Below are 13,847 nucleotides of genomic sequence, written 5' to 3'. Positions count from 1 at the left end.
AAAGCCCACTTTGGGGAGAACTAAGGGCACCCATAACTCTTCCTCTGTAGCCCTAATACATTCTCCCCTTTGCTGGAGCAACTAGGAGTCGCTCTTGTTTCACTGTTACCCATACAGTGTGACATGGGTTAAGTTATTCAGGGTTCTGGGAGGGCTTAACTAGATAGAAGGTAGGGCCTGGGGCTATAGGATTGGATAGGTATTGATAATTGGAAACTCCAACTTTCCATGGATATAGGACCATTCTTGCAAAGGCATTATTTGTAATCATTGATATTCTTAGTTTATGGAGCTTTACATAATCTGGCCTAATCCACTCCTTTTACAGATAAGAAAATCAAATTCCAGAAAGATGAAATGACTCGTGCAAGGTTCTACTTCTAATAAATTACAAGGTTGGAACTGGAATTCAAATCACTGCTTTTCCAGTTCACCACATTTCCTTCCATTAAGTATTGACCCCCTTTATACAGGCTGTAGTGTGTTAGTGACATGTCAAGGGCCACCGGGCTCTCAGCTATAGAAGACTATAGCCAATGATTCCTGTTTCCTGTCCTCTAGTTCAAAAAGATGGATCCTGGGATATGGTATTCTTGGGGATGTGTTCTAGCTCTGGGTGAGGTGTTTCTTGTGTGTTAGGGGAATAATCAGATCTGAGTAACTCTAAAGGCAAGGGAACAAGGTTGCTGCCAGGGGTCTTGAGTAATAACAGCTGCTGTTTTTGAACACTTCCATTATGCCAGGCCAGGTACTTCACAGACCATGTTATTGGCATTTTGTCACTTATTCCTCACAACAGCCCTATCTATGTCTCCCTGTTACTGAGGTTTGTCAGTATCTTATCTGTTTTTTTTCCAGGCACAAAGAGGACTGTACTTTTCAGTCCCACGATGGGAAGGGGTTACAAGCTAGTTCATAAGTCTGACACATGAATAGAAGAGACACACTTCATTTCCAGGCTGAGGCCAGGTGAAGCCCTGAGCAATCCTTCAGGCTGTCTCATCCTCTTTCCCTGCGACAGTGACAGAGGCCCTAGTCTTCCGACTGCCCATATAGGGAGTGGTTGTGGGCGGTGGAGACCCCTGTTGACTGATGTTGGACATGCAGCTTCAGTGGCAAATAAACTTTTGGTGGATACAGCCCCTGAACCTGTGGGATTGCTAGCTGAACCTAGCCCATGCTAATATAAGTAGGCATTATTACCTCCAATTTTAGCTGATGAGACTTAGGGGTAGACTAGTTAAGTGGATTGCTAGTAATTGACAGAGCAGGGATGCAACAAGTCCCTGCCCACCTGACGTCAGAGCCCATACTATGGATCCACATCACCGCACTTACTGTCTTCTGAAGTAGAAGACAGGCAAAAGCTGTCAGCCAGAAGGATAAGGTGCTTTTGAGGAAGGATCTGCACATTTGTACAGCCAAGTCTGGTGTCTGTGGGATCTTTTTCACTCTGAGTCTTCAGAACATCCTGTTTTCCTTTACCTCCTTGTTTCCTTCTTTATTCTGAGCCTGTGCCCTCAAATAACTTTAAACTCTTTAAAAAAAAACTAAGCACCGTTCTAGCTTTCCCTCCACACTTCGGGGCATTTTGCACATGCCCTTGAATGATTTTCAACTTTAAATAAGTCCTCCATTGCTCTCCCTCTCTGCGGTCCCTGAGAAGTGTGTCTGCTTCCATCCCTTTCATGGAAGAAAACACTTTGTTTTAAACAAACAACAAACAGAAAGGGAGAAGAGTGAGCGAGTATTGGAAAGGCAGGGAACAAAGACAGCTGCTTAGCTGAGACAGGGAGCAGGGTAGACCCGTCAGTTAAGTTGGAGTGGAGAAAAGAGGCAGGGACAACATGTACCTGGCGACTCAGTCATTTCAGACTTGCTTTCCCAGGGGTGCCCACTTGAGCTGCGTTTTTACCCTTTAGGGTGGGGAAGGTGTGGGGAGGAAGGAAGCCACTCTACCTTTGATTTTTCCTCAGAGAATGGCTGTGGTTGAGAAAAGTTAATTGTTGGAAAGCAGGCTTGGCTGTGTTCCTGTGCAGCCAGGCCCTTCTGATTTCAGGATCAGACCCAGCTGCTTTGCATAAGGCTTATGGCTATTAGCCATAAGACAGCAAGAAGCTGCTTCAATGATTTAAATTTTTTTTTTTTTTTTGGTGGGAGAAGGGTTTTGGTCATAAGTGAAACAACTCACAAAGTGAGAGGAGTGAGAGGTGAGAGATGAACTAGAGGAATTTTTAATCTCCATTCTCCCCTGGAAAGAGGAGTCTTAGAAAGGTTATGAATGCTCAAAAAGCTAACATACAGCATTGGGAAAAACATTTTATATGGCTCAGAAAGGCAGAAATAACTTCTGTGAGGGAGAGTTATGGGAGTAGGTTTCTGGGAAAAAATATAAAAAACTGTTTCTAACAGAACTACAGTAAAGGAAGGGTATTACAATGATATTAAGCTTCTTATAAATGCAACGAGTTTCAACAAAAGTGAGGGAACATCATACTAGGGACTCCAACACCTGATAGGCCAAATGTCCTTAATTGTGCCCTGTAGTAGTTGACCTCCTTCAGAATCAACTAAAGGGCCTCTTAAAAATGTCTATTTCTGGGCTTCACCTCAGACTCAGCATTTGAAAATGTCTTCGGGGGCTAGAATCTGAGTTCCCTCAGAAAATATTTTATAGTTTAAGGACCATTCTTAGATAGTTATGCTAGGATGACGTTCAAAGACACTTTTCAATTCTGGGAATTTGTGGTTTAGGTTCTGAACTGCTTGTGCTGTTGACGAGATATGCATCTTTCAACAAATCATTTAATTCTTCAATTCCCTTATCTATTTGGATGATCTCAGATGCATTTGGAGACTTAAAAATTAATACATATTTCTGGCTTCTCCCCCTGAAAATTCAGATTCAGTAAGTCTAGGGTAATTTGTATAGTCAACCAGATTTGGGAACCAATGAACTAAATTATCTCCAAGGATTTTCTGTCATCAAAATTTCATGAGTCTACATTATTTAAAGTTATCAAAAATGTGTTGTGCCCCATATTATCCATGTCTTCTCCAGGTAGGATATTTGAGGAGCTGGCTCCCTTTTCTAGACCAAATTTTGATTATTTATTTTTCAAAATCACAGTGAGGTAGACATTAGCCAGGAATATGCTTCCCTCCGACCCCACTTTAGCAAATGTAGAATCAAATTACTATAATACCAAAAGAGGTCCAAGTGTTACCTCCATTGTGCCCACCTTTTTCCAGAGATGGTCTTATTTAATTGTATGGGGACTGGACCCCTGAACTCCCATGGCTCCCTGGTAACAGGGTGATGATAGAGGGTCACCTGCTCTTTGTACCATACTCTGTGGACTACACTGAGGGATTGTTATGGAATCAAGAGGTCTTCTGACCCCTTTGAATTTTCTCTCCTAGAGCAGAAACTATGAGCCAAAATACATTCTAATCATGATATGCTCTACCTTATTTAGAATACCATGAGGCAGAAATTTCCCTACTATTTTATAGAAACACACAAGTCAGGCATACATGGCTTCTTAACACAGGAAAACTATAAGGGAGGAAATTTTTAGATCACATGTGTTTTTCTAAGTATCACAGATACGTAGCTTATATTTTAGAAAGAGTCCAGAGAACATAGTATATGTTATATAGAAAAAATAACTACAGTTATACAAGACATCTACTCTTGGGAGGAGGAAAAATCATTATCTGGTAATTCCAGGGGTCCCATAAAGGAAAATTTCCCATCCACACTTCTATCAGAATAGTCTCAGCAAGATCTAAGTAAGTTATTAAATATAAACCTGTATGCTGGTGGCTCTATCCTAAACAAAGAAGGAGCAGATGTCCAAAGATAACCCTGTGTCCTGAACCTCTAATTTAAACTGAGATTCCTTTATTATGCTGAAAATATTTTTGGAAGGGATTCCCAGGCCTGAAGTTGGGACAGTAAATGGCTTCCAACTTCAGCTCTAGTGTAGAATGTTTCTTTGTAATGCCTTTGATTATCCAAAATAATCTTTCTTGTTTAGGAATTTGCCTCTTCTAGGAGAAGCAGGTGCTTGTTAACAATTAACATTATATCTGCTACGGTAGTGAGTCCTTTGAAATTAGGGTGTTGCCATGCTTCCCTTTGTCCCTCCAGTCAACGAAATTCACAGCAGTCCTCATTCTTAATGAACACAAAATTCACCTGGGGATAACTGAAAAAAAAGGGAGGGAGCAAGAGAGAGAATTTCTGACACTGCCAGAGATCTGAGTCCGTGGACGTAGTTCTGGTACGTGGCTAAGGAGTCAGCATTTTAACAGCAACCCTATGCACGTTTCACTCCGAGGGACGCAGTTCTCATTCTCTCTTGCCAATGAATATGGCTTGTGGGTTAGAATGGGGCAGCTCTTTTCCTCTGAATTTCCTCCAGACAAGTCTACATGCTGGTTGCCTTGTTTTGAGAAGCCATGGACATATATCCTACAGATGTTACTGGAGTAAGAAAAATCATTTGATTCTTAAAAGATGAAAATGGAAGTCAAGAGAACGGAGCTGGAGAAGGTTGCTTGAGTTTTAAACAGATTCAGACAAAAAAACTAAACTTCTTACATAGGTATTACTTTGGAGACTCAAAAGTATTAGAGAGTTATTTTAAATAAGGACAAGGAAGGGAAAAACAGGATCAAGCAAAAAGATAAGTGGGATTTGATAACGTGTTATTTATACAGTGATCTTACTTAAATAATAATTAGATGGTATTTGTTCTTTCAGTCGACTTTCATTCCTCCATTTATTCATTAAGTATTCATTGAGAATCCACTATATATATATAGTCCTATGCTAGGCACTGTTAGGAATTTTAAAAGAGCATCATGTATAGTCAGTGCTTTTTTTTAGGAGCTTAGAATGTAGTAGGAGATTCAGGGCAAGTTCGCATGAAAATTTACCTAACAACACAAGCCATGATATAAACGATGTCACCAGGCAGTATATGATTACGTGCCAAGTAAGTGGGATAGGTGTATGTCAGGATGTTCCTGTCTCTCTTCTAGCTGATGCCTCCTACCAACCAGTTCTGTTGTATTCTGTTCTATCTGCCCTTGGTGTTAGGTCCAACCCCCAAACACCATCTTTAGAAAATATCTTGTTAGTAGAAGCTGGTTTGAGAATCATGTTTCCTTTTTCTGGCCCTTCAAGCTTGTTCACGTGCCCACTTTGCTTGAAATTTCTGATGCTTGTGCATCAATCCACGTTGGCAACATGCTTGGCGTTTTGTCCCATGGACTTATCTTGATTATTTGTCAGGGATAGTTTTGTTGCTAGAAACCTAATCTGATTTAGGTGTGGATGAATCCAAAATTCAAATTATATCAGCATTCAGTCTCACCCTCTATTTCTGAGACCTGTTTTTTTTCTTCATTGGATTGAAACATTGGTAAGCTCTTGTCTCAAGGTAGCAAAGAAGGCTCATGGCAGCACCAAGCTTACGTTTTTGCATTGTCATCATTTTAAAAGGGGAGTGCTTGTTTTACTCACACTACCAGCAAATATCATGAAGGGGAGGTAATAACCAAAGCTCAGCTAACAATTATGATATCAGTGATTGGTTTTGTTTTCACTTCTGGAGCTGGTGGGTGATAGAAACTCAAAGACCTGGTGGGCAGGTAACAATTATTACATGGTCCCTATACCTAGCCCTTCAGATTATGATAAAAGAGGTATAATAAATATGCTAATAGCTTTTATTGCTGTATACTTTCAGTCTCCTTGAAAACACACATGCCTTTTAATAAATACGTGTCTGGCTGCATACCACACTCCCCAAATAAAATTCAACAGTTCTCCAAGATGTAGCAAGAAAGATATAGGAATGATAACTGATATTGTCAAATTAACAGAAGAGAACTCTACTTAAACACCCCACGTTCCCGTGGTTGTTAGGACAAATGTCTGCTTTACTTATTTCTTTTACATTAGAACAAACCACCTTAACTCTATTTTACAATGGAAAACTTGCAGTTGTTGTTTTTTTATTATTATTTACAGCTGACAGTGATTATTTACTGCATGGGAAAGTAAACTGCTGTCAAGAGAATCCTGTAATTATTAGTTTCAAAGGTTTATGTGCACATGAATAGGAAGGAAGTAATTATAAGTAAATTTGCAGGTTGTCATCCAAGAAATCTGTTTTAGGGTAAATTATTTATTTTTAAAAATTCCATGGGAAATATATCAAAGCTATATTTTCTCTTGTAATTGAGTTTACCAGCACACATTCCTAGGACTATTCATGGGCTCTGCTCACAATACATGACTTGCAGTATACTATATTATTTGAAACATAGTTCAAGGACCAAAATTGAGATGGTCATTTTAGAGAGAAGAAAACTGCAACAACTTAAGGAGATTGAAAGAGAATCAGTGATCTGGTAGGTCAAGAATAACTGAAAATACTCTTCATTTGTTTCCTTAGCTCCTAATGGGATGTCCTTCAGATATCCTTTGTGATATGGTCACATGAGATATGAGAAAGAACTGTGGTTTTGGACTTAGGCAGACACAGATTCAAATCCTGCTTCTACCACCAATTGGCCAAGTGACTGTGACAAGATCTAAGTTTTCTTATCCATACAGTAGAATTCAAATAGATACTCCCTGTTATCAATGAGAGCATCAGTTGAGACACAGTGTTCGTAAACTGCTCACTGAAGTACCTGGCAAACATAAATACTCAGTAAGTGTCAGTTCCCTCTGCTTAACTTTTGGAAGCACCAAAGCAAATCTGAGGCATGGACGGAAATTTAGATTTCTGTAGTATGTCATCTAGCTTCTTCTTTGAAATGCTTCCTTTCTTAGACAAGTGCTTCGTGGTCATCAGGGAACACCTCAGGAAAGGGGTGGTATTTCAAAATGATTTTGGCACTACTCTTGTTTGTTCTTGCAAGTGATGAACATAGAAAATCTCAATCACCTCTCTTCTGGAAGGAGGCTGTGCCTGTAGGACCCTAATAAAAAACAAATTTAATTTTTATGAAAGCAAAAAGATAATTCAATGGAAAAAGTAAAATATTTTCAACACACCTGCTGAAACCACTGGATAGCCATATAGAAAAACAAAATAAAACTTTAAACTCAATTCTTTTCTCACACCGTACACAATAATTAATTTGAGATGAATAATATACCTAAAGGAAAACATAGTTTACAACATTGAGGTAGACAAAAATTTCTTAGAACTCAAAAAGCACTACATAAAAAAGAAAAATATGATATGTTTGATCTCATCAAAATAAAAATGTAAAAATCTCTGCTTATCACAAGACACCATTAAAAAATGGCAAGCCACTGTCTGGAGAAAATATTTGCAATGCATGTTTCTGACAAATGGTTTGTATCTAGAAGACAAACAAATGAAAACCAAAAGTCAATTCCTCAAGAAAAAGTCAAACAACCCAATAAAAGTAGAATGGACATTTCACAGAAGATATACAAATGGCCAAGAAGCAAATATATTCAATATTTTAAGATATCACTTTTTGCCTAGTATAATGGCTAAAACTAAGAAGACTGACAATATGAAATGTTTGTGAAGATATAGAGCAACTGATATTTTTTTAAAATTAATTAATGTATTTAAAATTTATTTTTTATTGAGGTAAAATTGGTTTATAACATTATATAAGTTTCATGTGTACAACATTATACTTTTACTTCTGTATGCACTACAGAGTGCCCACCACCTGGTTTCCATCCGTCACCATACTGCTGAAAGGAGCTCTTCTACCAGAAACACAAAGGCAAAAGTATACAAAATTCTAAATAAGGCAATAAATAGAAAGAATCAGAAAATTCCAACTGGATTTTTTTTTTTTTTTACATTTCTAGTAGGACTATAAAATAGTATAACCTCTGTGGAAAACAATTTGGCAATTTCTTAAAAAGCTCAACATCCACCTACCCTATTGAATAGCAATTTCATTTCTAAATGTTTAATGAAAAGAAATGAAGACATATGCCCACAAAAGGACATGTACAAAATTTTCATAGGAGTGGTTTTTTTCATAATAAGTCAAACTGGAAAGTATCCAAATAGCCGTCAACAAATTGTGGTATATTCCAGTAATGTAATACTAATCAGCAATAAAAAGAAGAACAAACTATTAGTAACGCAGGCAACAAGATGGATAAATATCGAAAATATTATGCTGAGCAAAAGAATCCAGTCAAGGAAAGAATACATACTGTGCATTTACATTTATATAAAGGTCTTTAACAGACAGAAATAAACTGTGATGATAGATGTTAACTGCAGTGATTTCCTAGGGCAGTGATGGATTGCCTGAAAGGCACGTAAAGGAACTTTCTGGGTGATGGAAATGCTCTGTGTCCTGATTGGGGTGATGTTTACTCCAGCATATGCATCCGTCAAAACTCATCAAAGTGTTAACTTAATGGGTGCATTTTATTGTTTGTAAATTGTACTTTAAAGGTAGAGAAAATGGAATGCAGAGGAGTATGTGTAATTACACAATTATCAGGGCAATCCCTTAAGAAAATAACATTCAGTTTGTTCAGAATGGTCTGAGATAGTCTTTAGCTCCAAGGGCGCAAAGTTCCTATAATCCACACTTCTGTATCCTTGAAGGAGGTACAGAGAGAAGGGTTCATAGCTAGGACCAGTCGGGCTCCTGCTCCTGCTCATGGGGTCATGGTGATATTGGGGCTCAAGGCAGGCCACCCCAAAATATGCCACAATAGAATATTGATTATTTTGGATTAAAGTTACTTAAGATGGCCAGTGCAAGAGGGACACTCTGACCCTACTTTCTGTCTCCCTGAAAGCAGGAAATAAATCTCCCATGGGAAAGGTGCACTCCTACATCTGAAGGTAGAACTCCCTTATCAACAGAGATAGGGAATTTGGGCAATAAGGCTATGTAAACAAACCTTGTTACTTTAATTTACTACACTAAGCCCAAACTCTGTTTAGATTCTCCACTAATTGAGCACCCCAAACCTAAGTTTCTTTGTCTTGTCAATTCCTCACAAATGTATTATTTCTCTGTCTAAAAAGTATAAAAGCTGCCTGCTTTGGCTGCTTCTTATGTCCTATTTCTATGCAGCATCTGTGTGCACAAATTAAAATTTGTTTCTTTTTCTCCTGTTAATCTATCCTGTGTCAATTTCATTATTAGTTCAGCCACAAGGACTCAAGTGGGGTTGAGGGGAAGATTTGCCTCTCCCGGACAGACAGTGATTTCCACCTCCTCCTGCCCCTCCTCCTCCTCCTCCTCCTCCTCCTCCTCTGTTCTCCCATCCCACTTCTCCCTCCCTTGTCTTTCCCCTTTCTCTTTTGCCCCCTCCTGTTCTTCTAACCTTCCTCCCTTTTATATTTTAACAATTTTAGAAAACACGAATATACACATGAAAAGCAGCAGGGGAAAAAACTCACTTATACTTCACCATTTATAATCCAGAAATTTCCATTATTCAGTTAATTTCTCTTCTACTTCAGTTAATTTTTCTCCTATTTAAGATGATGCTGATTGTATAGTTCTGAAGCCTGCTGCTCTATTAACTTTTAAGCATATATTTACTAAAACTCGCTCTAAAGATTATTTCATTAATAGTACATTCCTTTATATAGCAAATAGTAACTTAGCTATTCATTTTGTGAATATGGATATTAGATAGTGTCAATTTAAAAAATTTTTATAAACAACTCTGTGATGACCATCTTTGCGTATAAATCTTTTGCATTTATTTTAAAATTTTAATCAAAGTTATGCATAAATATATTTTGAAGAATCAGGTACTTGTACAAGGCATATTAAAAAAAACAAAAAACAAAAAAAAACACTGTTCTATACCCCTCTCCCTCATCACCACAAGTTTTCTCTCCCTAGAGGCAACCACTTTCTATTATTGTAGCTATTCCTTTTGATATTTACTTCTGTATTTCTAATTAATGTGCTTATTTTGGCACATGTTAATTTTCAAATTTCAGCATGGTCTGTTGAAGTTACACTATGGAAAATGAGATTGAATTATCTTTTATACCACTTCTTACAATGCACCACACATTTACCCATCTGTGCACCATCTTAATAGAGTTGTGAAGGTCCGTAATCCATGATATATTACTTTGTCTCTCTTTGAAAAGGTGGTTGTGTCTAAGAGTAGGATTTGAACATCCCTTGTTCTTCTGATGAAATACTATCATCATAAAATCTTGATACGCCTCAGTCTCATTTTGGCTTTTGACGCAGATGGACATATTTAAAGCTGTTATGTATTGGCAGACAAATTTGCTTTCTATGGTCTTGTATGACCTCAGGTTTTCTAATTGAGTTTCTGCAAAAAAGGCGCTATGGGGGTTTCTCACTGTCGAGGCTTCGTGTTGATAATAATACACATCATGCAGGCTTCAATCAGAGAAGCAGAACCATGAGCAGAAATATATATAAACCTTGGTCTCTTGGGTCTCTAGCTTGCCAACTGCAGACCTAGGGACTTTTCAACCTCCATAATCACTTGAGCCTATTCCTTATGATACATCTCTTTATTTGCTATAAAGAATAGTTACATATTTATGATAAAGAATATAGCCAGGCTTCCCTGGTGGCGCTAGTGGTTGAGAATCCGCCTGCCAATGCAAGGGACACGGGTTCGAGCCGTGGTCTGGGAAGATCCCACATGCCGCGGAGCAACTAGGCCCGTGAGCCACAACTACTGAGCCTGCGCGTCTGGAGCCTGTGCTCCACAACAAGAGAGGCCGCGATAGTGAGAGGCCCGCGCACCGCGATGAAGAGTGGCCCCCATTTGCCGCAACTGGAGAAAGCCCTCGCACAGTAACTAAGACCCAACACAGCCATAAATAAATAAATAAATAAATAAATAAATAAAAATTAAAAACAAAAAAACAAAAAACAAAAAACAAAACTAAAAAAAAAATAAAAGAATATAGCCAGGTGTTTCTTTCCTTTGGAACACCCTGTTCATCTTTATGAGACACTCTAACTCCATCATTTGCTCCAAGACCACATGCTGGTGTTGGCAGCCACACGCATGCTCAGGGTCAACACATGGAGAATCGTTTTCAGTTTCTCATAATGATGTGTAGGTGGCTTCACTGTCCCACTTCACTATCTTTCTTCTAAGCTTTACATTTACAAAACCCAAAAGATCTGTGGGCCCATAATAGTAAGCCTTGCTGCCTCAGAAATGACAAGGTTAATAAAACACTTTCGGAAATTCTCTTGAAACTCCTTTAACGCATGATAAAATGCCACTGCACTTTGCCAATTAAAACTTTTTTAGAGACCGTAATTTCAAGCTAACCTTTGTTGAGAACTTATTATATGTCAGCTATGACTTATTATATGTCAGCTATGCAAGGCACTTGTATATATAATATCATCTAGTCTTCAAAACACATGAGAGATAGGTGGCATTAATCCCATTTAAAAATGAATTAATTGAGTCTTGCCATGGCTAAAATCCATCCCTAAGGCCTACATCTAATAAGTGTTTATCACCAGGATTTAAACTGAGTCTACCCGATTTTGCTTCATGGGATATGAGTACATCTTTTGTCCATGTGAATAAACTGATAAACCTTTTAATAATTTAATAAATGAGGAATTTATTTCATTATGTAATTTTTCAAAATTGCTTTTTAAGATCGTTAATTTAGTCAATTCCAGCTAGCAAGGACTTTTAAAGGATTAGATGTATCTTTTTTTTGTTTATGAACCAGAAGAGAATATACGTTTACATCAAGAGTTTCAATATATCCAAATTTTCTTTCTAATGTCTTGGCCAGTGTTGGAACTGAAAAAGAGGCTCCTGTTGAAAGTTTCATAACGTTTAATTTTCCTATGTTTATACCCAGATGCGTGACTTTAAATGAGCAATTGCAGTTATTTTTGTTCTTGTCATTTATAGAGAGGAGCCTTGCCCTTACAACACAAAGGATGTCAAAACATTCATTATCTGGATCTTTCAATAATGCCTCTTCTTCATGGTGGCCACCATCAGGACCACCAAGAAGATTCCATCTCTGGATGGGGCTGAGTACAAATGAAGCAGAGACTTGAGGGAGGCAGTGTAGGGTAGAGGCTAAGATCTTGGGTTCTGGAGTTGGGCAGATCTCAGCTCCTAACCCAGCTCTGCTACTAATTAGCTGTACAACTCTCATATTGCTTAATTTTGCTAAGTATTGTGTTCATCTGTAAAAAAAGATTAATGATAGTAGCTGCCAAACAGATTTTTTGTGGGAATTAAATGAGATAGTGTAAAGAGAAATTCTTAGTACAAAGGCTGATGAATAGTAAACACTTAAAAAAATGTTAGCTAGTGCTGTGACATTATCGTCATCATTGTCATCATCACATTTGGCACAAGTAGCAGGAAAACTCTTGAAGGAAATGGGAGATCCCTGTACCTCTGATGTGGCTGCAGATTATGAAACAGCCCTGGACGGTCAGTCCATGTAGACCCATTCTCGGGAAGCACCCAGAGGTATAGAGAGAGACACTTTGGACAGGGTGATTTTGAAGATCATGGCGTACTATAGTTGTTTTATCCTTGGTCTTTAAGTAACTATGTCATGCTATTAAATATGAAGGGGGTAAGTATGGAAGGAATTCATTCATTTATACAAAATCCATTTATTGGGTGCCTATTCTGGATCTGACATGCATTGTTTTAGGAACTGGGGCACAGCCTTGAATTAAAAAGATAAAACCTGACTCCATGGAATTTGCATACATAGGAGAAGACAGACAATATATCAAAAAAGATAAAATGTATGGTGTGCCAAATGTCAAAAAATGTTAGGAAGAAAAATGAAAATCATAGAAGAGCGACAGGTAATTCTGGGTGGGTGTTGCAATTTAAAATAAGAAGGTCAGAGAAGTTCTCACAGAGAAGGTGACATTTTAATCAAAGAACGGAAGGAGGTGGGAGATGCAGGAAAGAACATTCTGGGCAGAGGAAAGGGCAAGTGCAAAGTTTTGAAATTGGACCTGACTGTTGTGCTTAGCGAAAAGCAAGAAGGGGCTATTGTGCTAGAGTGGAGTGAGCTAGTGACAGAACCTCTGGATCTTGGACAGGATCCAAGAGGTGGGTTGGGAGGGGGAAAAATTATTTAAAGCCTTCTGAGCCATTTAAGGACTTTGGCTTTTACTCTGAGTGAGAGTGAAGGCCATTAGTAGGTTTTGAATAGAAGAATAACATAATTTGACTTACTTTTAAAAGGTATCACTTTACTTGTACTGAGAATAGAATATAGGGAAACAAAGCCAAAAATAGATGTGTTAAGCTAATGCAGGTAAGCAGGTGAGTTGCTTGGATCAGGGTGGGTAGTGATGGATGTGGAAAAAGTGATAAGCTTCTGGATACTTTAAAGGGTAAACCATCAATATTTGTTGCTGGGTTGGATTTGGAGTGTAAGAGAAAGTGATGAAACTAGGGTGATTGCAAGGTTTTTCCTGTGAGCTACTGAGGGTGGGTTGCCATTTACTGTGAGGGGAATATGAAGAGAACTAGATTAAGAGTGGAAGATCACATGTTTGCAGATATAGATAGTAGGCATAGAGAAACGGTATAAAATTTTAATATACATATTAAATTTCAGATGCCATCTAAATAAAGATGTTGAGTAGGCAGTAGGCTCACTGAGTCTGGAGCTCAGGAATTAGTAGATCAAGACTGGAGAAATACATTTGTGAATGTACTTGTGAATGTACACTTGGCTGATACTGAGGAATTTTTAAAAATTAACTATTCATTTTTTAAATTTCAAGGTATGGCCTATATGTGTAATTCTATATAGGATGCTTTT

This window comes from Eubalaena glacialis, chromosome 10, assembly GCF_028564815.1.
Source record: "Eubalaena glacialis isolate mEubGla1 chromosome 10, mEubGla1.1.hap2.+ XY, whole genome shotgun sequence".
Classification (NCBI taxonomy): domain Eukaryota; kingdom Metazoa; phylum Chordata; class Mammalia; order Artiodactyla; family Balaenidae; genus Eubalaena; species Eubalaena glacialis.
The sequence above is the reverse complement of the archived record's forward strand: the minus strand, read 5'-3'. Positions refer to the sequence as shown.